The sequence below is a fragment of the Stomoxys calcitrans genome, chromosome 4 (genome assembly GCF_963082655.1).
Source record: "Stomoxys calcitrans chromosome 4, idStoCalc2.1, whole genome shotgun sequence".
NCBI lineage: Eukaryota > Metazoa > Arthropoda > Insecta > Diptera > Muscidae > Stomoxys > Stomoxys calcitrans.
Genome location: NC_081555.1, coordinates 122,711,922 through 122,738,198, shown reverse-complemented (window position 1 = coordinate 122,738,198; position 26,277 = coordinate 122,711,922). Strand labels below are relative to the sequence as shown.

Here is a 26,277-nt window from a genome sequence, read left to right as displayed (position 1 = left end):
GGTGTTATCTCCTTGCCCTCTCTTGCTGGCAAACGAAGTCGCCTCGTCTCGCCGTCGTTGCCGTTGTGGTCCTCTCGTCTGACTGACAACAATTTTTCTTCGCCTGAAATTACTTTGGCTGGGGATATTTTTTATCAGTTCCAAACGAACGTAGCACCGTACGCACTGGCGAAAGCGCGTGTAAATGTAGCAGCGGTCGTCGATAGCGATTTATGGACTTTTTTACGCAGCAGCAGCAGCAGACGGCGCGAGTTTAGAATTTTGTTTTTGCATTCCGTAACGGTTCAAGATATTTGAATAATTTCGTCGGTTTTTTTTTATTTTATTTTGGTGTTGTTTGAGTGTCTATGAGTGTGTGCATGTGTTAGTGTAAGTGTGTTAGTGCTTTTCAGTGGGTAATAATGAGGCAATGAAAGTAATAAAAAATTTAAAAAAAAATATATCTGTCATATCAATAATGATTTCAGAGCAAGTGATTAAAAGTGGAATAGCAGCAAGAGAGAAAAAAAAAATTATAAATGTCTTAAAAAAATCTCAAAAAAAAATAAAATTAATCCTCTTTATGTCTTAAAAATTATTTGATAAAAAAGGTGATTAAATTTTATAAATAAACAACAAAAAATAATGTCCTTAAATTATAATCCTAAATGACATTTCAAAAATAGATGTTCACTTGTGCCACTTCATTTCGTGTGTGTTGGTGTATGTTTGACATTTTATTTTTACTATAAATGAATCCAACAAAATGAAAACATATTTCCGTTTTTCCGGGAAAATTGGTTTTCTTTGTAACATTTTTTGAAAAAGTTTCTATGCTCAGGTTTATTTTTTTATCTCTAAAACACAAAGTGAACACGAAACGTAATGTAATGAAATGTGTGCAACCGTAAAGTTTAATATTACTCATACGCTGTGCCACAGAGAATTTACAAAAAAATTTGGAAAAAATGAAAATGAAATATACTCCACAAGTAATATGGAGCTTGGCACAAAGCTACTATTTCTGGGGAAATTATTACAATTTGTTTGAAGATTGAAATATAACTGTGTATGTGTATGCAATCATATTTTAGATTTTTTTTAAGGAATGTCTTTGTGAAAAAAATATCTGCAGATTGCAAATTGTTCTCCGATACCGCAAATGGTAACTTGTACAACAAATGATTAAAAAGTAAAAACACATAAGGTTCGGTCATGCCCACCATCATGGATATATTAATAATCCTATTTTTTATAACTCTACTAAACCATAGTTATATCCTTATAGGGTCGATCTGAATTATATTAAGTTTAGACACCGAGCCCCGAGCAAAAATTTTTAGCAAAATTGGGCAATACAACCATTTTTTACAAATAAAAGCCATAGACCGGAAAATCAGTATGTATAGCAACCAGGGGCGTAGGCAGAATTTTATTTATTTTTTTTTTTTTTTTGGGGGGGGGGGGTTTCCCGCCCCACATTTTTTTAAATCGAAAATTGAAAAAATCTTGTTACTGTGAAATTGATAAAGATACATTTATTGTTTTTGAAATCTGTGGTAGCTATTGAGTGCTGCATTTGATGGCTTCCATAAAAAATAAATTTGTGGCAATAATCCTTCTTCTTTTGACAGCACGTTCTATTTTATGGCAAAAATTATTAAATCCAGCTTTCTTCGCTAAATGGCAATAAAATATTAAGAAAATGATTTTTTTGTTGTAGGGGCTTAGTAAATAAAAAGATTTTTTTCAAAATATTTGAAAATAATGCTACCTCAATATAATTTATCTAAACTATGAGTTTTCTAGCATATGCCCGGTCACTTCGCTGCCCCCAATGGTAACCCTATATCAAGGTGTAAATGTATGGGAATTTCAATAGCTTTAGCCTTATCCATAAAGAAAGAACATTTGGAAAGTTTTATTGTCTAAATGTACGAACTAAAGAAAAACCTCTAGTAGGCCGATAAATACTGTCAAGGTGTAACTGTATCGCAATTTTAAGATCTTTAACTCAATCTCTAAATAAGTACAATTTTGTACGTTTTAGCATCTAAATGTACAAATTTCAAAACTAACTTCTGGTCATCCGTTACATACTGCCAAGATGTACCTGTATATCTAATGTCATAGATGTAGCTCAGTCTGTAAATAAAGTACCACATTGTACATTTTAGTACGAAAATGAACGAATATCAAAAAACAGTATGATTTGTTAAAATTTACTTAGTCAGCCAACATATATTTCTTAGGAGCATCTACATGATAATTTTCAGAGCTCTAGTTCAATCCGTAAGGAAAGTATGAAATGGTACCAAATACGGTACTAAACGTACGTTTCTTCCGTTTCCATTACTGTTTCTCATTATACCCTACACCACTACTGTAGTACAGGGTATTATAACTTAGAGAATTAGTTTGTAACACCCAAAAGGATGAGAGATAGACACATTGATAAGTATACCGATCGACTCAGAATCATTTTCTGATTCGATTTAGCTATGTCCGTCTGTCCATCTGTCCATGTTAATTTGTGTACAAAGTACAGGTCGCAGTTTTCATCCGATCGTCTTTAAATTTGGTACAGACATGTTTTTCGGCCTAGAGACGAGGCCTATTGAAATTGGAAAAAATTGGTTAAGATCTGGATATAGCTGCCATAGACCGATCTCTCAATTTAAGGTTTTGAGCCCATAAAAGGCGCATTTATTGTCCGATGCCGCCGAAATTTGAGACAGTGAGTTGTGTTGGGGCCTTCGAAATCCTTCTTTAATTTGGCCCCAGATTTCGTACTATTTCGTACTTTTAGGTACAAAATAGTACGAAATTGTGAGTTTTTACCCAGCACGAACTGATGGATGGAATTTTGATTTTGGGCTCAATTTAAAGAGCGTTTTGAAAAAATTGCAAAAATATGTTGAAGGGCATAACGTAACTATCTGTCCCAAATTTCGGCGAAATCGGACAATATATGCGCTTTTTATGGTCCCAAAACCTAAAATCGCGAGAACGGTCTATATGATAGCTATATCCAAATCTGAATCGATTTAGGCCAAATTGAAGAAGGATGTCGAAGGCCCCAACACAACTCACTGTCCCAAATTTCGGCGGTATCGCACAATAAATGCGCCCTTATGGGCCCAAAACCTTAAAAGCTATATTTAAATCTGGGCGAATCTGGGCCAAATTAAAGAAATATGTTGAAGGACCTAACGGAACTCACTGTAGCAAATTTTGGCGACATCGGCATCTTTTATGGGCCCAAAACCATAAATCGAGAGATCAATATATAAGGCAGCTATATTCAAATCTGAACAGATATGGGCCAAATTGAAGAAATATGTCGAAGGCCCTAACAGAACTCACTGTCCGAAATTTCGGCGGCATTGGACAAAAAATGCGGCTCTTATGGGCCCAAAACCTTAAATCGAGAGATCGTTTTATATGACAGCTATATCCAAATCCGAATCGTTCTGAGCCAAATTGCAGAAAGATGTCGAAGAGTCTAACACAAGCAACTGTCCCAAATTTCAGCATCATCGGACAATAAATGTGACTCTTATGGGGCCAAAACCTCAAATCGAGAGATCCTTTTATATGAAAGCTATATCCAAATCTGGACCGATCTGAGCCAAATTGCAAAAAGATGTCGAAGGGCATAACGCAACTCACTGTCCCAAATCGGAGAATAAGTGAGCCTTTTATGCGTCCAACACGTTAAATCGAGAAATCGGTCTATGTGGCAGCTATATCCAAATCTGGACCGATCAGGGCCAAATTGAAGAAATATGTGGAGGGGACTAGCACAACTCACTGACCCAGATTTTGGCAAAATCGAAGAATAAATGCGCCCAAGACCTCAAATCGAAAGATCGGTGTATATGGCAGATATATACCAAATCTGGGCCGATCGGGGCCAAATTGAAGAAGGAAAACTTCTCACATATCAATGAGTGTAGGCCGATTAAAGTTTAAGCTCAATGATAAGGGGCCTCCTTTTTATGGCCGAATCCGAACGGCGTCCCGCAGTGCAGCACCTCTTTAGAGAAAAGTGGCATAGATGGCATAGAATCTCACAAATGTTGCCAGCATTAGGAGGGGAAACCACCGGTGAAAATTTTTTCTGATGGTCTCGCCAGGATTCGAACCGAGGCGTTCAGCGTCATAGGCGGACATGCTAATCTCTGCGCTACGGTATGAAAGGTCATACAAGAAGTCGTTGTGCGAAATTTGGCCAAATCGGATAAGATTTGCTTGATTTGGTTTATATGGAAGCTATGTCAGGTTGTGAACCGATTTGGGCCATACTTGGCGCAGTTGTTGATGGTCAAACCAAAACATTTCATATGAATGAAATGAAAAATGAATGTACTCCAATCTTTCTCCAGTGAATATCAAAAAAAAGTTTGTTCATATCATTTGGGATTGCTGGAAATTTTAATTTGATTTAATTATAGCTTTTAAACTAAATTGTCATATATAAATTTTTCACCTTTTATGGCCAGAAAAATATTTATATATGAACAAAATATGAGTGTATGTATATCTCTTATTAGGTTCCAATGTCAAAATAGCCTTAGCAATGAATTAATTTTCAAGGCAATTAATTATAATTCTTAATGCTCGTATCTGTTATTATTTTGGCAGAATTTATCTTTTTTTTTGGGCCATTAAATCCATCAGACACTTAAATATTTAACAAATTCTCTTGAAAGACCTTTAATAAAGTAATACACCTGATGTCATGCGAAAAGAAAATCATTTATTATATTTTTTAAGAAAAACAAAGAGATGAGGGCGAAATCCTTGGATATTATATTATTGTCCCTATTTCTTATTATCCACACACTACAGCTAGGTTACGTATGCAGCTTTATAAATCATTTTATTTATTTATTTTTTTTCTCAATTCTGAGAAGGAGATAAGGATGCTAAGAGATGAGAGCAGGGTCTAAATTCATAAGTAAATCGTAAGAAGAAAAGAAATAAAATATTTGACATTGCAATATATTGTCAAGTACATAAAATGGTAGTTTGATTTTTAAGTACTATGAGGGAAAAGATTTTATTGACTTACCGCAAGTAGTAAATTAGGTATAAATAGGTGAAGCCACCAGTGTCTTAACTTATACTCGTAAAATTAAACAGAATAAAAATTTCATACAAACTGACATAGCTAAATAGCATAAGAAAATGATTATAATCGGATCCGTATTCTATGGCACAATATCTCCCCTTTCTGGATGTTACAAACGAATGCACTGTTCCCTGCAGGACTTTGAACAGGTCCCAAACTGGTGATTTCACCGGTTTTAAGTGACCATTGGCTGGTCCCCCGACAATCCATATTACCGGTGATTTTTATACGGGCATGTCATACCTAGGGACCAATAACTTTGAACCGGTCATTTCATCGGCTTTAAACACTGGTCATTTCACTGGTTAAAAATATCGGTTATTTCACCGGTTTGAAAATTTCTTCATTTCTCCGGTTAAAAAACCCACCACTTCAACGGTTTAAATAACCAGTCATTTCCCCCGTTAAGACCTACACATAACTTCACCTGTTTGGACAATTTTTTAATAATTAATTTAATTTTTGCTTTCATTTAGAATTTTTGTTTCATAAATAAAAGAAGAAAAGCACCAACCACAACGAATGCGTACTTATGAGAAAAAAACTAACTCTCCCCAACATAGAGACATTTATGCCGGAGTTTTCACCGGTTTATTCTGCAAAAAGAAAAATACGCCAAGCAGCCACGCAATTACTTAAAATGACTGGTGATATGACCGGTAATTTGTGTCAATAGGGGTGAATTTACCCTAAACATCTTGGAGGGTGCGAATGTCACTATGGACGCCTATGTCACTATGGACATACACCTTTGTCAGTTATCGGTTTGTTGTGCGCTCTTAATGCGTAAAAATCCCCAAAGAAAATTTTTGCTCTTCGATAATCGTTTTCCATTCTATACTCCTAAGATGGTTCAAGTCTGGTATTATTACAGCACCCAAGTATCGGAGCTTGTTAGCTGCGAAGACGGACATTGACAGGAACTGTTCCAATGTCTCATCATCTTCCTCGCATGCCCCAAAATACCCTACAATTCATACGGACTTCCTTCTTATTAATAGCCTCGTCTGCTCGCGATCCATATCCTTCCATTGGATTTTCGTCGTCCAAGCGACAGATTCCTGTTTCGTTGTCACTTAACTGGTACTGCGTCGCCCCAAAAGGTTTCGCATTCAGCAAGTTTACTGATTGCAGTTCACTGGCCCCTACTGGCAATTCGTCTGCCTTTCGTTTCTCTTACTCCGCTTTTGCCCGGAAACCGAACGATGCGGATCGTGCTATCCTCAGATAGCACTCAAATCTTCTCCTTACACTGTTTGTGACCTTACCATCCTGATTGTTATAGCCCAGATGCCCAGTGTTAACATCATATTTCCTCTTACTAACACCATACTACCGTAGCGCTACATAGGCCACCGTAGCGCAGAGGTTAGCATGTCCGCCTATGACGCTGAAAGACTGGGTTCGAATCCTGGCGAGACCATCAAAAAAAATTTTCAATTTTCTTCCCCTCCTAATGGCAACATTTGTGAGGTACTATGCCATGTAAAACTTCTCTCCAAATAGGCACGCCGTTTGGACTCGGCTATAAAAAGGAGGCCCCTTATCATTGAGCTTAAACTTGAATCGGACTGCACTCATTGATATGTGAGAAGTTTGCCCCTGTTCCTTAGTGGAAAGTTCATGGGCAAAATTTGCAATTTGCAACACCATACTACCACACATTCCGTGATCTCCGCAGGACTGTATTATGGTCAGACAGTCGGAAACAGATATCAGTCCCTGGGTTCCCAACTCTGTCTTCAAGCGTGAACTTCTTGATGACAATATCAGAGCTCCGCCGCCTGCAGCATTGTGTAGCACTGAACCTAAAGTGTCGTCTCAGGTATCCGATTCAAAACCTCTTCAATTTTCCATTCCTATTGCTATCATCGCCTCCATTATCTCGTATGACTTGATCCTATACTCTATCAATTCTCCCATCGTCTTAGGTCTCATAGCCGTACACCAAGTGTATTGTATTATTTGTCCAACCATGTTCCGTAGATCCAGAAGACTATCCTCGGTACTAGGCACCATTTGGAGGTGGTGGCCCGTTTACTGGTTGTCCAACATCTGTGAACCTTCTCATTCCGCCGCTGAATGTGGCACTTCCAGTTCAATTCCTATCCAGGATCACTCCGAAATATAGGTCTTTGTCGAAAATAGAAATTTTCCTGTTAAGGAAACATGGAGCTTCAGATAGGCCCACAGCACTGTGGGCCACAGCCGCATTAAGTTGGGGACGGGTCAAATCTTATATTACCTCCGCCATGGATAACATGGATCCTTTTCAAATATCTAAAAGCTCTATCAATTTATAGACCGATATGTATTGTACTTGACATGACAGTTAGAAGTCAAACAAATATACCACGTTCGAAATATCATCCAAATCGTATGGTAATTGCAACCTCTAGCGACTAAAGTCAAATTGGGCGACCGGTTTATATGAGAACCATATCAGGTTATAGACCGATTTGGACCATACTTGGCATGGGTGTTGGAAGTCATAGCAAAACGTAACGCGCAAAATTTAAGCCAAATCGGATTATAAGTACGCCCTCTAGAGGCTCAAGAAGTTAAATCCAGAGATCGGTTTATATGGCAGCTATATCAGGTTACCAACCGATTTCGACTATACTTGATACAGCTGTTAGAACTCATAGCAAAACATTACACGAAAAATTACATTCAAATCGGATGGTTAAAGAAGTCAAAGAGGAAGATCGGTTAATATGGGTGTTTTATTGAGTGTTGTGTATTATGAGTGTTTTATTTCACTGTCAAACATCTTCAGTTTGGTCTATAATTTAACCATGAATAGCCTTACAAACGAACAACGCTTGCAAATTATTGAATTTTAATATCAAAATGCGTGCTCTGTTGAGAAAGATCATCGCTCGCTTCATTGTGTTCAGCGACGTAGCTCATTTTTGGCTCAATGGGTACGTAAATAAGCAGAATTGCCGATTTTGGAATGAAGATCAGCCAGAATCATTGCAAGAGCTACCAATGCATCCATGCACAGTTTGGTGCGGTGTATGGGCTGGTGGCATCATTGGACCGTACTTCTTTAAAGATGATCGTAACGATTCGTAACGTTACTGTGAATGGGGAGCGTTCCCATAAGTTAAAGAATGCAAGAGGTTGACTTGCATTACATGGGGTTACAACAAGTCGCTGCCACATGCCACGTAGCACGCGTAACAATGGAATTATTGAGAGACGAATTCAGTGAACATTTTATTTCACTTTCGGGACCGGTCAATTGGCCGCCTAGATCGTGCGATTTAACGCCTTTAGACTATTTTTTGAGGGGCTATGTAAAAGTTCATGTCTATACAAACAAGCCCGCTTTAATTGACGCGTTGGAAGACAACATTGAGTATTTATTCCTTGAGATAAAAAAGAGTCGTGTGCAAAATTTGGTGACGATTGGACAACAAATACGACCTGTTCCTTGATTAGAAGAATGCATGGACTCACAGATGGACATGCCTATGCTTATCAATGGGTCTAGCTCTTCTCCTTCTTAGCGTTGCAAAAAAATGCACAATTTATAATACCCTGTAGCATAGTAGGGGTTTGGGTATAAAAATGATACCAAATTTGGCCAGAATACTTCAAATCCACACCTTACACACAATTCCGACTTCTTAGAGACAATTTTGTCTCTTTTTTCTTTATATTAACCAACAATTCCCATAAGAATTTAAAAAAATATCAAAATATTGTCTTAGAGACAAATCTCTCTCTCTTTTTTCTTTATATTAACAAACATTTCCCATATGAATTTCAAAAATATCAAAAGCAAAATAAGCAAACAAACTGAAAAAATAAACAAAACCACTCCATAAATAAAATGTTTACAGCAAACAAAAATCTCGCTTGTCACAAAACTATGCGCTTTATGGGGATAACAACCCCAAAGACATTTGACAACAGCATCATTTTGAGTATTTAAGAATTCAAGAATTTAACAATTGACTTCATTTACCACATAATTCCACACTGATAATTCCATGTTCAAATCAGACAACGCAACGAGCACTGCTCGCTTCTCCTCTTATAAAGCAGAGTTTAAAAGGCATCAATGGTACAACCTAAATGGTTCCAATAAAAATCTATGCGATGCGTTAGAAGTCACCATAGAAGTTGCGTATCGATGAGGCGTTGTGGGAAGATGTCACATCAAAGGGATGTCTGCATATTATGGAGGGGTTTTATGTGGAAAACAACCGCCAAAGAAAGCTTAAGATGCCATGGGGCATAATCTTCGTATAACTTGTCAACGACTTTAATTTAACGATGGAGAAGACAGTGGTTAAGGACTTAAAATATAAATCAATAACTGCCTTACCCAAAATACGAGCTTGTAAAAAGTATTTTGCTAATAATAATAAAAATGAGTAATATTATTTATTAGATAAAAGCTCTTTCATGTTATACCAATTTATGAGGCTCACAAAAATAGGTACAAATAATAAAAGGTTTACATATAAATACCGAAGACTCTAAATAGGTAATCGTTGAAGGTTACGAAGGTGAGTTTACACGAAAATGTGAAGTAACAAGTAGAAGCGTGCTAAGTTCGGCCGGGCCGAATATTATATACCCTATACCATGCATCGCATTTGTCACATTCTTTGCCCAGTATCTCTTTATGGGCAAACAAAGGATAATGGATAACAACTATATAAAGTAAGGGCGGGCTAAAGTCGGGCTAAGCTGACCTTTACCTACCTTACTTTGATACCTTACATCGCACTGGGTATGCTGGTTAAGTCGTCGAAACCAAAATGAGCATACATTTTAAATGTAGAATTGGGACCAAAATCCGGATATATAGAAGTTAGAAATAAAATCGTAGTGCAAAATATTGGTAAGATCGGTTGATAAATCCGTTAGCAAAGGCTTTAAAAGTGAAAATCGGGAGATAAATATATATGGCAGCTACATCTAAATTTTAACAGATTTCATAAAATTAATCATATGAGAAACCTAAGTGACAAATTTTGAGAGGACCACTTAACAAATGCAATATTAATCAAAATCGGACCTTAATATATATGAGAACTCTAAATCTTAACATATTTTAACCCAAATCGGCGATTTAAAATCATAGAAAAAGATTTGTGCAAATCGGTTGATACATATAAAGAGTGACTTCTTAGCTGTTATCTTTTTAGCAATGCTGGTTTAAACAGCTCACTCATGTTTCGTGTTTTGTTTCACTGTCAAACATCCTCACTATTGTCTATAATTTACCCACCAACAACAACTTGGAAAGTTGGACGAAGATCCTCTTTTTTTTTTTGCAAAAATTGAGTTCAGCGGCGAAGCTCATTTTTGGCTCAATGGGTACGTAAATAAGCTGAATTGTCGATTTTGGAGTGAAGATCAGTCAGAAGCATTGCAAGAGCTACTAATGCAGTCAGAAAAAGTCACAGTTTGGTGCGGTTTATGGACTGGTGGCATCATTGGATCGTACTTCTTCAAAGATGATGCGAATCGTAATGTAACTTTGAATGGAGAGCGCTACCGTAAGATAAAATCCATCTATTTATTTTGCCAAAAATGAAAGAGCTTGACTTGCAGGACATGTGGCAAGACGGTGCCACATGTCACACAGCTCGCGTAAAAATTGACTTATTGAGAGGCGAGTTCAGTGAACATTATATTTCACGTACGGGACCGGTCAATTGGCCGCCTAGATCGTGGGATATAACGTCTTCAGATTAGTTTTTGTAAGGCTATGTTAAATCTCATGTCTGTACTAACAAGCCCGCTAAAAGGCGGACTCTCAGCCACTTGTTAAATGTTGGAATGTTACGATCGTACTCTACTCTTAAAACCCTTTCCCAGGTTTAGAGGTCCTTGAGACTGTTGGTCCAAAATTTCGATGTCAAATTCCTACACTATTCTCAAATACCTGGAATTCGAACCCCATATTGTTAGAAATAAAATCGTATATTGTCAAAGTAAGGCTACATTCTCGTTGGTTCCTTTTGGTGTAAAACTTTCTGAAAGTTGAACCCATATTTCAAAGTAAGGTTCGTACTCTACTTGATAAACCAACATTGTCATGACAGGTGGTTTAAGGAAAAAGGATGACCCCCAAACATATCATGTCATATTATTATGCCGCACGCAAAAAAATAAAACATTTGAGTTATTTTTACGAGAAACAAAGAACTTTTATTACGAAGTTTATACTTTTATTGTAATTATGTAAAGTTTCGCTTCAACTGTTAAACGATAGCCATAAACGTGGCATTATTAACAAACTTTGTTTATTGTTAACCCTTTAACAACTTTGCATACAGTAAAAGTACATTTCAATTACTGTAAAACCAAAAACCCTTTAACCGCAAAAGTGTTTCGATAGCAGCAAACCATTATTTGTTTACCGGACAAATAATTATTCTCTTGTGTCTAGGGAGAGAGAGAGAGAGGGTGAACATTTAAGCGTATAGACCAATGATGGATACAAAATTATGGGCGGATGGTAAACTCAGAAATTGAAATATGTTAAAGTTTCGCCATAGTTACGTCTAATGACAAAAATCATTAGAGCAACTCTTTTAATGAAAATGTGTATCATAACAAAATAAAACCAAGATCTTCCTATAGTTGGTAAAAATTTTAGTTAGAATTATTACCATTAGATAGAACTTCGCATCCTTTTCAATGTGCAAAAGGGTGCTGAGTTCGGCAGGGCCGATTCATGGACACCCACAACCATGCTAAAAATGTATACAAAATATATTTAGTTGAAGGGCATAATTTTATTCTACATACCAAACTTCTGTCAAACCAGCAAAAATTTAAGATTCTAGGAACCGAACAAGGATGATTGAAAGACCGGTTTACATAGGAACTATATCAAGTTATAGACCTAATCGGACCTTCCGAAATTCGCACAGTTGTTGAAAGTCACGACATGCAAAATTTCAGCAAAATCGGACAAAAATTCCGGTTAGTAAGGGTTCAAGAAGTCAAATAAGGAGATCGGTTTATATGGGAGCTATATCAGGTTGTAGACCGATTTGAACCGTACACACAGCTTGACACAGTTTGACACAGCTTTTGGAAGTTATAGTAGAACAATATGTGCAAAATTTCAGCCAAATCGGATGGAATTTGTGGCTTTCAGGGGCTCCAGAAGTGAAATCGAGAGATCGGTTTATATGAGAGATATATCAGGTTACAGACTGATTTGGACTGTATTTGCGGCATTTGTTGAAAGTCATATGAAACACTAACTGCAAAATTTTAGTCAGATCGGACGAAATTTGTGGCTTCAAATCACAAAGTCAAATCAGGAGATCGGTTTATATGGAAGCTATATCAGGTTAAATGCCGATATGGACCGTACTTGAGAAGTTGTTGAAAGTCACAACAGAACACTATATGGAAAATTTCAGCCAAATCGGACAAAAATTGCTGCTTACAGGGGCCCAAGAAATCAAATCGAGAGATCAGTTTATATGGGAGCAATATCTAAATCTGAATAGATATGGCCCACTTGCAATCCCCAATGACCTACATCGGCATTAAGTAACTGTGCCAAATTTCAAGCGGCTAGCATTACGCGTTCGACCGCTATCGTGATTTCGACAGACGGGCGGACGGATATGGCTAGATCGAATCAAAATGTCGAGACGATCCAGAATATATATACTTTGTGGGGTCGCATACCAATATTTCGAGGTGTTACAAACGGAATGACTTGGTTAGTATACCCCCTTCTATGGTGGTGGGAATAAAAACCATATTTGCCACAAATTCTTGCAATGATTTATCGCAAAAAGGCATTTACTTTTATCGTAAACGAAATTTTTTTTTATATGAAACGAATTATTTTTTTACATGTAAATTATAATTTTTGAATGATTTGACAGAAATTTTGTACGCAGAGTACACACCTGCCCTTCAAATAAGTTATTTGTGTAAACTTTAAGCAAAATCCATGGCGGTGGATTTACAAAATTAGTCCTGGCCGAACTTGGCATATTTTTACTTATTTTCTTTACTTTTTTTAGTATGATTAACATTAAACACTCCGAAATTACATTCCATATACAAGGATTTGAAGCTCATATTCGTGCACATTTGGAATATAAGTATTCTTAAGAAAAATCTAGAATGTATCAAACTTTATATCCATGTTATCCGAATTCGAAACGACTTAATGTCACAAAATGTTCCATTCAATTAGTGGGAGACTACGTTGGCATTGAAAAGGGTACAAAATGAAATGAAGTGCATTGAAGTTTGTCGATAAAATTTGGGGTATTACAACCACAGTTTATTGGGTGATAAGCTTCGAGCCATAAGATGTGGGTGTGTGAGTGTACAACCAACGAAAACGTATTAATTCTATTGAACTTTCAGATAAGCATATGAACAAATAAACCGCCACTACTTGCTCATACCATGCGTAAGGATAAGCACAGGTGTGGAAATGGTGGTTAATGGGCCCTCATAGACATTGTCTTTGCTTCAGGCAAAGGCCTGCATGTCCCATTAGGAGACATTTTCCAACTTTTGCACAGTCATAGGCGACCGGTTAATATATAGTTGGAAAGCTAGTTTTTCATCAAACTTAATTGTAAGAAGCCTAAAGAAATATTTTACAGGATTAAAGGAAGTTTGAACCTTTGGTGATAGTCTAAAAGAAACATTAGAAGGGCCTTATTATTTCACTTGTCTTCAAATTTTCTTCCCCAAGAAACACTCTTGATAACAATTTGTGTTCGAAGGACACTTATTCCTTTGCAATTGACATTTATTGCATACATAGCTAATATAATTCTCACCGAAACTGACACCAATTCAGTGAATATTTCCTAGAATTCGAAAAGGTGGATGGCCAAGATTGGATGAAAGACTTTCTCTTGTAGGGCCCCTTAAAGTAGGCCACAGATTTTCAGTATACAAACAAATACGCATATGATTGTATGTGTGTTGGCAAGTGTATTTGCCATATTACACAGCAACAAAAGTAAAAAACAAATAATGATAATAAAAGTACAAAATAAAAGAGGGGATGGGGGGCGGGGGGTGAACAAATATCCCCTTTAGCTACTCGCTGTGAACAGTGACAGCTCCCCAGCCAGACAATCAAACTCCCCGAAAAAGTATGAACAAGAAAAAGCAAAAACAAAAAATCGAATAAAACGGGTGAACATCCAAGTGAAGTGAACTAAGGCAAACTCTTGTAAACGTAGCAGGAATTGACTTTCAAGTGTCTTTGCAGTCATTTGAAGTATTTTTCCCAATGTTGGATATGAAATTTTTCTCTTTTCGAATATTGAGTGGCATTTGAGTCATTTCTTTCCTTTTTTTTTGGTGCGTTTGCATTGGATTTTTGTCTACTTCACTGATGACCTGAGATGATGAAGAAGAAGAAGACGTGGAAAACAACGAACGTCTGTTGTTTTATCAATTTTCGCAATAAAGACCTTTCTTTTTAGACGATGCTCCTTATAATCCATTTTAGTCGTAGCTGTCAGCAACCATAGCACAAATGAATGCCCGTGCAGCAGTTGTATGTACACAGAAATCCCTCATACGTCAAATATTCTGATTCTGTTTCAACTTCGACGTTATTAGAAATTATAAAGAGGGTAATGAAACTATACATCCAACTCAAACTAGAGAACACACAAACAAGTCACAAAAAAAATCCCACATAAAGGAAAAAGGGAAACTTGCAAAAAAAAATTATAATTAGGATGGGGAAAAAAAGTTTAACGAAGAAATGATGGGAAATAGTGATACGAAACATATAAAAATGTTAAAAGAAAAAAGTTTTTTTTTTAAAGAATAAATTTGTACTTCACAAAAAGTTACTATAAATGTGTCTTCAGAGAAAATTCCATTGAAATTGTGTCTTTAGGAAAATTTTACCATAATTCTGTCTTTAGAGAATATTCCTCTGAACTTGTTTACCTATGAAAATTCACCGCAATTTTGTCTTTTGACAAAATTTTACTCAAATTTGGTTTTTTTCAGAAAGTTTAATGAAATTTTGTTGAAATAAAAAAAATATCTAAAATTTTGTGTTCGGAGAAAATTTCATTTACATTTTTTTAGGAGAAAATTTCACTGGATTTTTTTAAGGAGAAAATTTCACTGAATTTTCCTCTGTGGAGAAAATTTTATTTAATATGAAAATTTCACTGAAATTTTGTTTTTAGTAAAAATTTCACAGAAATTTTGTTTTTAGTAAAAATTTCACAGAAATTTTGTTTTAGTGAAAATTTCACTAAAATTTCGTTTTTTTAAATTTCACGAAAATTTTGTATTAGCTAAAAAAGCACTGAATTTTTTAAGTGAAAATTTCACGGACATTTTGTTAGAGAAATTTTTTCAGAAATTTCACTGAAAATTTGTCCTTGGAGAAAATTTTACTAACTATGTCTTCAGAAAAGATTTCACTAAAATTTTGTCTTTGGTAAAATTTTATGAAATTTCACTGATATTTTGTCTTTAGAATTTATGTCATTGGAGTTTTATCTATAGAAATATTTCGCTGAAATTTTGTCACTAAGCAAAATATTGCAAAAATTAGTTCTCTGTATTTGTTTATTTAGGAAAATTTCTTCAAAATTTTGTCTTTAGAGAAAATTTTATTGAAATTCGGTCTTTCCAGTAATTTGAATGAAATGTTGTGTTTAGTGAACGTTTTACAGAAATTATAGTTTTAGGAAAAATTTTACTGAAAATAAAGAAAATTTTACTTAAAATAAAGAAAATTTTTCTGAAAATAGAGAAATTTATACTAAAAATAAAGGAAATTTCACAGAAAATTAAGAAATTTTTATTGAAAATAAAGAAAACTTCACTGAAAATATAGAAAATTTTTTCCAAAAATAAGGAAAATTTTACATAAGTTTTGTCGCAAGGGAAATTTCTTTTAGATTTAAATTCAAAAAATTTCAATAAAATTTCGACTTTGGGTAAAATTTAACGAAAATTTCGTTTTAGAGAAAATTTTATGGGAATTTGGTTGGAGAAAATTTATCAAATATATCACTAAAATTTTGTCTTTGGAGAAAATTTTACTGAAATTAAGTATTCAGAAAAAATTTTACTTAAAAAAATTTCAATGGTAAATTTCATTAAAGTTTGTCTTTGAAAAAATGTAATGGAAAGTGACAAAATTAGTCGTTTTAAAAATAATTCTAAATATATTTTGACTTAACCCGTATCATCCTGAAGTTTTCTGTTGAACATTTTTGGACGATTTATTCAAGATTTATTAGTATTGTAAAAATATTGCACTTTAGTCCATAGGTCCCTATTGAGGCGAGATATATCCTGCTGCCATATGGAAATGAAAAGAAAATATGATAAGAAAGGAGTTAAATATAGTCGCTTTTTTCAAATTGGATAATTGCAAATAGTAATTGCGGATTTTTCATATAGTCGGCGTCGACAAATTTTTTCACAGCTTGTGACTCTGTAATTGCATTCTTTCATCTGTCTGTTATCAGCTGTTACTTTTAGCTTGCTTTAGAAAAAAAAGTGTAAAAAAGTATATTTGATTAAAGTTCATTCTAAGTTTTATTAAAAATGCATTTATTTTCTTTTAAAAAATCCACAATTACTTTTTGGGCATTTGGTCCTTCCGTTTGCAACACACCGAAATATCCATTTCCGAACCTATAAAATATATATATATATTTTTGATCAGCGTAAAAATCTAAGACGATCTAGCCATGTTCGTCCGTCCGTCCACTACAGTCTTTAGAAATAGAGATATTGAGCTGAAACCTTGCACAGATTCTTTTTTTGTCCATAAGCAGGTTAAGTTCGAAGATGGGCTATATCGGACTATATCTTGATATAGCCTCCACATACACCGATCTGCCGATTTGGGGTCTTAGGCCCATAAAAGCCACATTTATTATCCGACTTTGCTGAAATTTAGGACAGTGAGTTATGTTAGGCCCTTCGTCATCCTTTTTCAATATGGCCAAGATCGGTCAAGTTTTGGATATTGCTGTCATATAGACCAATTGGCCGATTTAGGGTCTTAGACCCATAAAAGCCCCATTAATTAACCGATTTTGCTGAAATTTGGGACAGTTAGTTGTGCTAGGCCACTCGACATATTTTTCAATTTGGCATAAATCGGTCCAGATTTGGATATAGCTGCCATATAGACCGATTGGCCGATTTAGGGTCTTAGACCCATAAAAGCCCCATTAATTAACCGATTTTGCTCAAATTTGGGACAGTTAGTTGTGTTAGGCCACTCGGTCGAGATTTGGATATAGCTGCCATATAGACCGATTTCCGGATTTAAAGTCTTGCGCCCTTAAAAGGCTCGTTTATTATCCGATTTTGCTGAAATTTGGATAGTGAGTTGTATTACGCCCTTCGACATTTTTCTTCAAATTGGTCCAGATTGGGATATATCTGCCATACACACCGATCTCTCGATTTAAGGCTTTGGGCCCATAAAAAGCGTATTTATTGTCCGATGTCGCTGAAATTTGGGACAGTGAGTTAAGTTATGCCTTTCGACATATTTCTGCAATTTGGGTTAGATAGATCAATATTTGAATATAGCTGTCATATAGACCGATCTCTCGATTTAAGGTTTTGGGCCCATAAAAGGCGCATTTATTGTTCGATGTCGCCGAAATTTGGGACAGTGAGTTGTGTTGGGCCCTTCGACATCCTTCTTCAATTTGGCCCAGATCGTTCCAGATTTGAATATAGCTGCCATATAAATCGATCTCACGATTTAAGGTTTTGAGCCCATAAAAGGCGCATTTATTGTCCGATATCGCCAAAATTTGGGATAGTAAGTTAAGTGAAGCCCTTCGACCTATTGCTGTGGTATAACTATAAACGAAAACATCAGAGAGCCTGATGGCAGACTGCCACTTAAATTTAACCAAAATTTCATTAAAATTTTATCAAAAAAAAAAAAAAAAAACACGTCGTAAAAATCAAAATCATAAAAATTTGGCTCTTACAAAAATTTTCCCTAAAACATTTCCTTGAGTGAAAATTTTTCATTAAAAATATGTTCTTTTATATAACTTAGTTTTATCTCAAATACAAATCACCGTTACAAGTCCTTCTCAAACAGAGGAAATGTTTGATCTGTTGCTAGCATTTAATGGCGATGTCCATCCCAGTTACAAAAGAATTGATGCACAAACTGGTAAAACAATAGTTTGGGGGCATTGATTTGTTAAATAGTAACGCTTCATGGGAAAAGCTTTCAATGTTCGTAAAGTTTAAAACAAACACAGAGTTATGCTACTCACCTTCCTCCCATGGCCATAGGCGTTATCTACCGTTTATCTTATTTCCGTTGAAAACAATACAACACTAGTAATTGCTAACAATACTTTCATGATAGCATTAACTAATCGAAGACGATGTAGGGGGAAACTTTCAACATTTGTTGCTGACACAAATTGCCACAAGTGTTTAAGGAATTGACCAACTAATAGTTGGTTTACATTACACCATAAAAACCTGCAGAAAAAAGAAAAGTCTTGAACTTAGGGAAGAGATATGAGAAGCTAACAAACTTGATTATCATTGGAAAACAGGCAAAGTCGATAATGTTCGACAAATGTATGGGGGGGTATATGAATTTCATCATCCTGTTTGCAATACAATGAAATATTCATTTTCTAGAAATATCCTCGAGTCTGTCAAACTGTGGGTGATTGGTGTGATATCGATACGTTACGCTATGACATAGCATTAAACATAGAGCAACTGTCCATATTCAAACTTCACTCCATTTTCTGCATACAGGAGCTTAAGTTTAAAGCTTTGAATACATTTTTCAGCAATTTCTCCTTTTGCATCACTGTTCCTAACCCATTCATTATTCATTCAATTTTGTTTACCTTGACTAAAAGCATTTACAATTTGCCGCATTTAAATAATTGACTCACTGGACCAAAGAGAACAATGACGAACATTACCCTTTAACAATCTTTCACACAATTTTCAATAATTAGAAATTCCCAGGAGCCAACTCACCAAGACTGTAATTATGATGAGAATGGTAATGCTTGCCATTTTCGTTGGGGGCGATAGATGATTTGGCAATTGTATTGTTTGTCCTAAATAGCACAACAAATTGGATGAATGGCATTGCTTTGAGGGGATGCATAAATCGTGGCTTGATTGAAGCGTTCAAGGAAATTACTTTAAAATTAAATTCTTTGCAAAGTTTAAGTTGCTTAAAATGCACCCACATAGCTAGCTTTATAAAATGTCTATACTTTGTGCTTGAAAAAAAAATCGAAAAAGTGTAAAGTATAAAAATAACCAACACACACACACATACAAGCATAAATTGGATAAACATAATTGGGTTTATCTCAACAATGTAATTGAATTTGTCAAGGGATACAAACAAAGGGAAATATTTTCTTTTCGCGTATGTTGCCGTTTGTTATTTATGTGTCTATGAGAACAGCCACAGAATTGAGCGATGTTGAATTTGAGCAGTTATTCACACCTTTTTATTATTGGTAACGAATAGCTTGAACATTGCAAAGGTATTTGACATGAAAACACACAATACAACGACAAGCGATAGATTTGTGGAGAATGGTGCCCGTTACAGTATTAAAACAATAACAAGTAAAAACGTGCTAAGTTCGGCTGGGCCGAATTTAGGGAACCCACCACCATGGATTCGGCTAAAAATTTACACAAAATTAATTTTACTCTACATACTAAATTTCTGCCAAACCAGGCGATACTTAAAGCTTCTACGAACCGAAAAAGGATACGAGAGAGAAAGTTTTATATGGGAGCTATATCAAGTTATAGAGCGATTTGAACTGTACTTGGCACAGTTGTTGGAAGTCATAACAAAACACGATTGTAGCAAAATCGGACCAAAATTGCGGCTTTCAAGGGATCAAGAAGTCAAATCGGTAGATGGGTTTATATGGGAGCTATATCAGGTTATAAACCGATTTAGGTCTTACTCGGCGCAGTTGTTGTATGTCGTAACAGAGCACGGCATGCAAAATTTCACCCAAATCGGCCGACAATTGCGGCTTGTAAGGGCTCAAGAAGGCAATTTGGGAGATAGGTTTATATGGGAGCTATTGGGTTGCCCAAAAAGTAATTGCGGATTTTTTAAAAGAAAGTAAATGCATTTTTAATAGAACTTAAAATGAACTTTAATCAAATATACTTTTTTTACACTTTTTTTCTAAAGCAAGCTAAAATTAACAGCTGATAACTGACAGAAGAAAGAATGCAATTACAGAGTCACAAGCTGTGAAAAAATTTGTCAACGCCGACTATATGAAAAATCCGCAATTACTTTTTGGGCAACCCAATATATCAGGTTATAGACCGATTTGAACTATACCTGGCACAATTGTTAGAAACTATTAGAGAACACTGCGTGCAAAATTTCATCTAAATCGGACGAAAACTGTGGCTTCCAAAGGCTCAATAAATCAAATCGGGAGATCGGTTTAAATGGGAGCCGTATCCGGCTATAAACCGATTTGGACCGTACTTGGCACAGTTGTTGGGAGTCATAACGGAACACCACATGCAAAATTTTAGCCAAATCAGACAAAAATTGCTGCTTTTAAGGGCTAAAAAAATCAAATGGAAAGATCGGTTTATATGAAAGCAGAACCGATATGACCCATTTGCGATTCCCAACGACCTACATCAACAAGAAGTCTTTGTGCAAAATTTCAAGCGGATAAGCTTATTCGTTCGATCGCTTTCGTGATTTCCACAGAGGGACGGACTGACGGGCGGACGGACGGAAATGTTAGATCGACTCCAATTGTCAAGACAATGGAGAACATATATACTCAGGATTCTGATCAATATTTCGAGGTGTTACAAACGGCATGACTAGATTAGTATTCCCCTCATCCTATGGTGGTGGGTATTTAGTATATAAGTATGAAAGTGTTGCGCTTTATTCATGTGATAAAGCCCTAATTCGAATGATCGATCTATATGACAGCTATATGTAAATATGGCCCTGTCTGGACATTATTTCTAATTATAGCGGTATCTAAATATAGCCTGGTATGGACCATTTTCATAACAGGTGTTTGGATTCTTACTATTACATACTGTTCTAAATTTCAACGAAGTGGGGTAATAAATGTGTCTGTTATAGGCTTAATACCATAAATCAGTATATCGGTCTATATGACTGCTATATATAAATATGGTCAGATATAAACCATATTCGGGTCAGATGTCCAAGCCCCCAACTCACTGTTTCAAAAAATCGGAGAATAAATGCGCCTTTTATGGTCTTTAGACACTAAAGCTGAAAATCGGTCTCTATGGCAGCTATATCTAAATATAGCGCGATCTCAAATATATTGGGAGTCTTGAAGCAACCCACTGTTCCAAATTTCAGCGAAGTCGCATAATAATTGCGCCTGTGACTTAACACTCAAAATCGGTAGATCGGTTTATACGGCAGCTATATCCAAATATTTTCCGGCTTGTAAACCACCATCACTATATGCAAACCACCTTTCGTCAAAATCTGGTGAAAAATGCCCCATAGCAGCTATATCGAAATATGTTCCGATTTTGACCAAATACTAATAAGTACAAGTCATTGTTCAATTGTGTATAACAAAATATTGGTCTTTTTAGTAGCTATATCTAAAAATAAACCGATCAGAACCATATACTATACGGATATCGAAAAGCCTAACATAAGCCACAGCGTTAAAATTCAGTGAAATCGGATAATAAATGTGGCTTTTATGGGCCTAAGACCCTAAATCGACGAACCGGTCTATATAACAGCTATATCCAAATCTGGACCTATTTGGGCCAAGTTTCAGAAAAATTTCGAGGAGCCTATCACATCTCATTATCTCAAATTTTGGTGAAATCGGACAATAAATGCACCTTTTATGGACCCAAAACCTTAAATCGAGAAATCGGTATGTTAGCTATATCCAAATCTGAACCGACCGGTGCTAAATTGAAGAAGAATGTCGAAGGGCCTAACACAACTCACTGTCCCAAATTTCAGCAAAATCGGATGATAAATGTGGCTTTTATGGGCCTATGACCAAAAATCGGCGGATAGGTCTATATGGGGGATATATCAAGATATAATCCGATATAGCCCATCTTCGAACTTAACCTGCTTATGGACAAAAAAAAAGAATCTGTGCCAAGTTTCAGCTCAATATCTCTCAAACCGCAACGATCTACATCGATATTAAGTATCTGTGCAGAATTTCAAGCGGCTAGATTTACGCGTTCGATCTCTATCGTGATTTCGACAGACGGACGGACAGGCTAGATCGATTCAGAACGAAAAGATGATCGAGAATATATATTCTTTATGGGGTCTTAGATGAATATTTTTAGGTGTTACAAACCGAGTGGCTAGATTAGTATACCCCTAAAAATGATGAGGACGCAATGACGCAGCCTCTCCTTTCTGATGAGGTGGTTCTTCTGTTGTATGGGTGATCATGCTGTATGAGGTCTTCTAAGATTTGCTGACGGAATGGGATGGTTCCAACGGGGGATGCCATAAGCTGCAGCGAAGGCACATACGTGCTTGCGTGGGTATCGGCGTTTCACCTTTCGCTCTGGTTCTGCTTTCCTCCTGTATAGGAAAAAGTCCGAGGTCTCACATTTTCGTTCTCTTCTCAGTCTTTCTAGGGTATCACAATGGACCAAGCTGGCCTCCGAGTAAACTCACCTATGATGGACAACAAATTCAACCTAACTTAAACCATAGCAAACAAAGTCCCAGCGACTTTCTTAAAAGAAGTTTTCTAGTTGAAAGATTCGTTTGTGGTTAATGAATTATTTTATGGGTGTAGAGTTAAAGCTGCATTGGAGTGCCGAAGTGCAGACCTCTGTTGTATAAATCGGTATTTTAACTTAACCTAAGGCTTGCGAATAGTCTATGAAATCTTAGTTCATAACTTTCATAATAGTTGATATATTATCCTCATTTTGTTTTTGTTTATTGTTGAAATTTCGGTATGTTAAGCTTATCCAATTTCTTGGCTACATATATTACGATTCTTTTCTCTCCTCATGTAATATTCTCTTCAATACACCAAAATAAATATCGAAAACAAACCTGCTAAGCTGTTTCAAATGTTATTTTATTTTTTGTAAGCACATAAACAAATCAGCTTTCAGAAAATATACAAAATTCCATAAATAAGATATTTCAATATAAGCTTAAATTTTTGTTATATGAAAATTTCAACGTGGAATGTATTGGCATTGGCTGGAATGCTGAGAAAGATGATTTGCATATGACTTAAAGACAAACAGCTGACGTCACTCCCCAAAAATGCTCCATTGTGATGTTGAAGTGCTACTATCATATATGAAGTGCTTGTATCATCATCAAGCAGCAGTCATCCATGTAATTGCCGTCTGAATGGTGCAGGTAGTTGGGGGAAAAAGCGTTGAAAACAACCATCCTCATATGCCAGGTCCTTCCAGACACATAGCAACAAAACTGGCAATAACCCTTGGAAAAACATTAAACTGTTTTTAACTCTTCGACAAACATTGTGGTGGCAAGCAAACGCCAAAATTTATAAACTTTGGTACATTATTCCTCCATTGAACAGTAAAAACAGCCATGTCGACCATGGCGGCACACAACAAAGGAGCTTATAATAAACCATCTACCCAACCAAGCAAGCAACCACTTTAGGAGATTATGTGAATTAATTTTAAAGTAATCCTTTCCCATTGTGAGATCCATACAACATACAAAAACAATTGGATGTTTTGATAATAAGAACATCCTTACAATACTCACATAATACAGACCCATACTTACACACTCTCACAACATCCGGCCGCAGAATTTCATCCGTCTCGCACTATCTTATGCACTGGGGGCATAAGTCGAAATTTGTATCGTTTTCGTGTGGCATGCTTTTTATCCTTTTTGCTAGCTATGTGAAGTGAACTAGAGAGTTGTGTTCCTTCTTTTTCCCCTCTCTTTCATCACAACATGATATGGTAAATTTAACCCATTAAGGATGTAGTTTTCCCTTATATCTGATTAGGCAGAAACGCCTCGCATTGGCGTTACCATGGGAGAAGGGATGAGAGTATGCTAGCACACACTTTAAATGTTTACAACATATATGTGTATTAATGTTTTTCTTGTTTTTTTGCTTATAGATAGGTAAGCTAAGGTTGTGTTAGCATTTTTTGTTGGCATGAGGTTTCGAAAATTATTTCTGATAATCAAATTTGTTGTAAGGTAACCCAATAAAAATGGTTATAGAATTAAACTTCTTGGCTAAATGGCAAGTAAAGTCAGTAGATGGTGGGAAGAACAGCAACTAAGTTAACTGCAACAGATATTAAACAGATTTGGCTAAAGCAAATGTCTGGTTGTATAAATGCTCAAAATGTTATAGGAGAGAGATTGCAATGAGCAAATCAAAGAAGTAGACACTCTTTGATAAATTGTAAAACTTAACATGCGAGAAATCAAATGAACCAAACTTGGAAGACTAATTAGAAGACGGCTTGGGCAAGATACTTTGGATTGGACGAGCATAGAAGGTACCCTACGGGAAATGGGACAGGTCTCAAACCTGTCACGGGATAGGTATTCTGGTTATAGGCATCGGTCCCAGTTCTCATCCTCTTACATGGAAAAAATTTATCACTTTTATAAGGGTTTGTCGCTCGAGGTGACAAATTGCCACCATTCTAACACCATAGGGTAGGTCCTGGGACAGTTCGAATGGGATGAGTATACTTTGCAAGTATATTTATGAGAAATAACATTAGTTAGCAAATATATTTAACAGATAAGCAATTTTTAACAATAATTAAGCGACTTTAAAACAAAAATAAGAATCATAAATTATAACAATTGAAATTTTCATTACCTGTAGGATATTTTCCATGACAGGTAACTAAATCCTCAGTATAGGACCAGTATATTTGGGGCAATTGGCTACACATTTCCCATAGGGTATTAACAACAATGTTACGGTACAGAAAACAAAGATCTAAACACAACTCGCTGTGCCAAATTTCAGCCAAATCGGGTAATAAATATGGCTTTTATGGGCTAAAAACCTAAAATCGGGAGATCGGTCTATATGGGAGCTATGCTAAGATATAAACCGATCTGAACTATATTCGGCACAGATATCAAAAATCTAAACACAACTCGTAGCGAAATCGGGTTATAAATACGGCTTTTATGGGCTTAAAACCTTAAATCGGGAGATCGGTCTATATGGGAGCTATGCTATGATATAGACCGATCTCAACCATATTCGGCACAGATATCAATAATTCAATAATCAGCGAAATCGGTAAATAAATATGGCATTTAAGGGTATAAGACCTTAAATCGGGAGATCGGTTTATATGGGAGCTATGCATAGATATAGACCGATCTGAACCATATTCGGCACAAAGATCTAAAGACAACTCGTTGCGCCAAATTTCAGCCAAATCGGGTAATAAATACGGCTTTTATGAGCCTAAAACTTTAAATCGGAGTATATAGAACCTATACTAAGATATAGACCAATCTGAACCAGATATTTGGAATCTTAACACATTTCGTTGTACCAATTTTCAGCAAAATCGGATAATAAATGTGCCTTTCATATGCCCAAGACCCTAAATCGGGAGACCGTTACAAATTTAGACCTAGTAGGTTCTTAGGATACAATTAGAGGAAAGTGCGTTTAAAGAGGACATAAATACCCACAAAAGTACTTTGAACCCAAACTGTTAAATCATTTAAGGTTCTAAACGTATCTATCTATATGACACTGCATATTTTTTGCATATATCAGATATGACGTCAAAATTCGTTTTCTTACACCAAATATTGCCTTAATAAAATTTTTGTCAAAATCGGTACATAAACAAAAAGTGCATATATATTCGCTCTCTAGTTATGACAGTTGAAACTTTTCATTCCCTATAGGATATGTTCTGTGACATGTAACTAATTCTGCAGTATAGGACCGGTGTATTTATGGCAATTGACTACACATTTCCTATAGGGTATTAACAGCAATGTTACGACTACAATAGTGGAGACTTGCGAAGACAGTTTTCCTCTTCGAAAAAAGAAATCAGGTCTAGGAAAACCCAGGATAACCGGGGAGATTCACAACTTTAGGAAAGAGGTG

The 26,277-nt window shown here is 35.9% G+C and overlaps 1 protein-coding gene and 1 long non-coding RNA gene across 3 annotated transcripts in view; one reads left to right on the top strand and one right to left on the bottom strand.

The window, feature by feature from the left end:
* The window catches only part of LOC106095973 (serine protease gd), a 277,246-nt gene that overhangs the window by 159,817 nt on the left and 91,152 nt on the right, over nt 1–26,277 (bottom strand). The gene's annotated exons all lie outside the window — the stretch shown is intronic.
* LOC106095979 (uncharacterized) overlaps nt 153–26,277 on the top strand; it is a 74,441-nt gene continuing 48,316 nt past the window's right edge. Inside the window, exons 1-2 of the long non-coding RNA XR_001222836.2 lie at nt 153–369; nt 468–590. This is a non-coding gene — a long non-coding RNA (uncharacterized LOC106095979). The remainder of the gene's footprint in view (nt 370–467; nt 591–26,277) is intronic.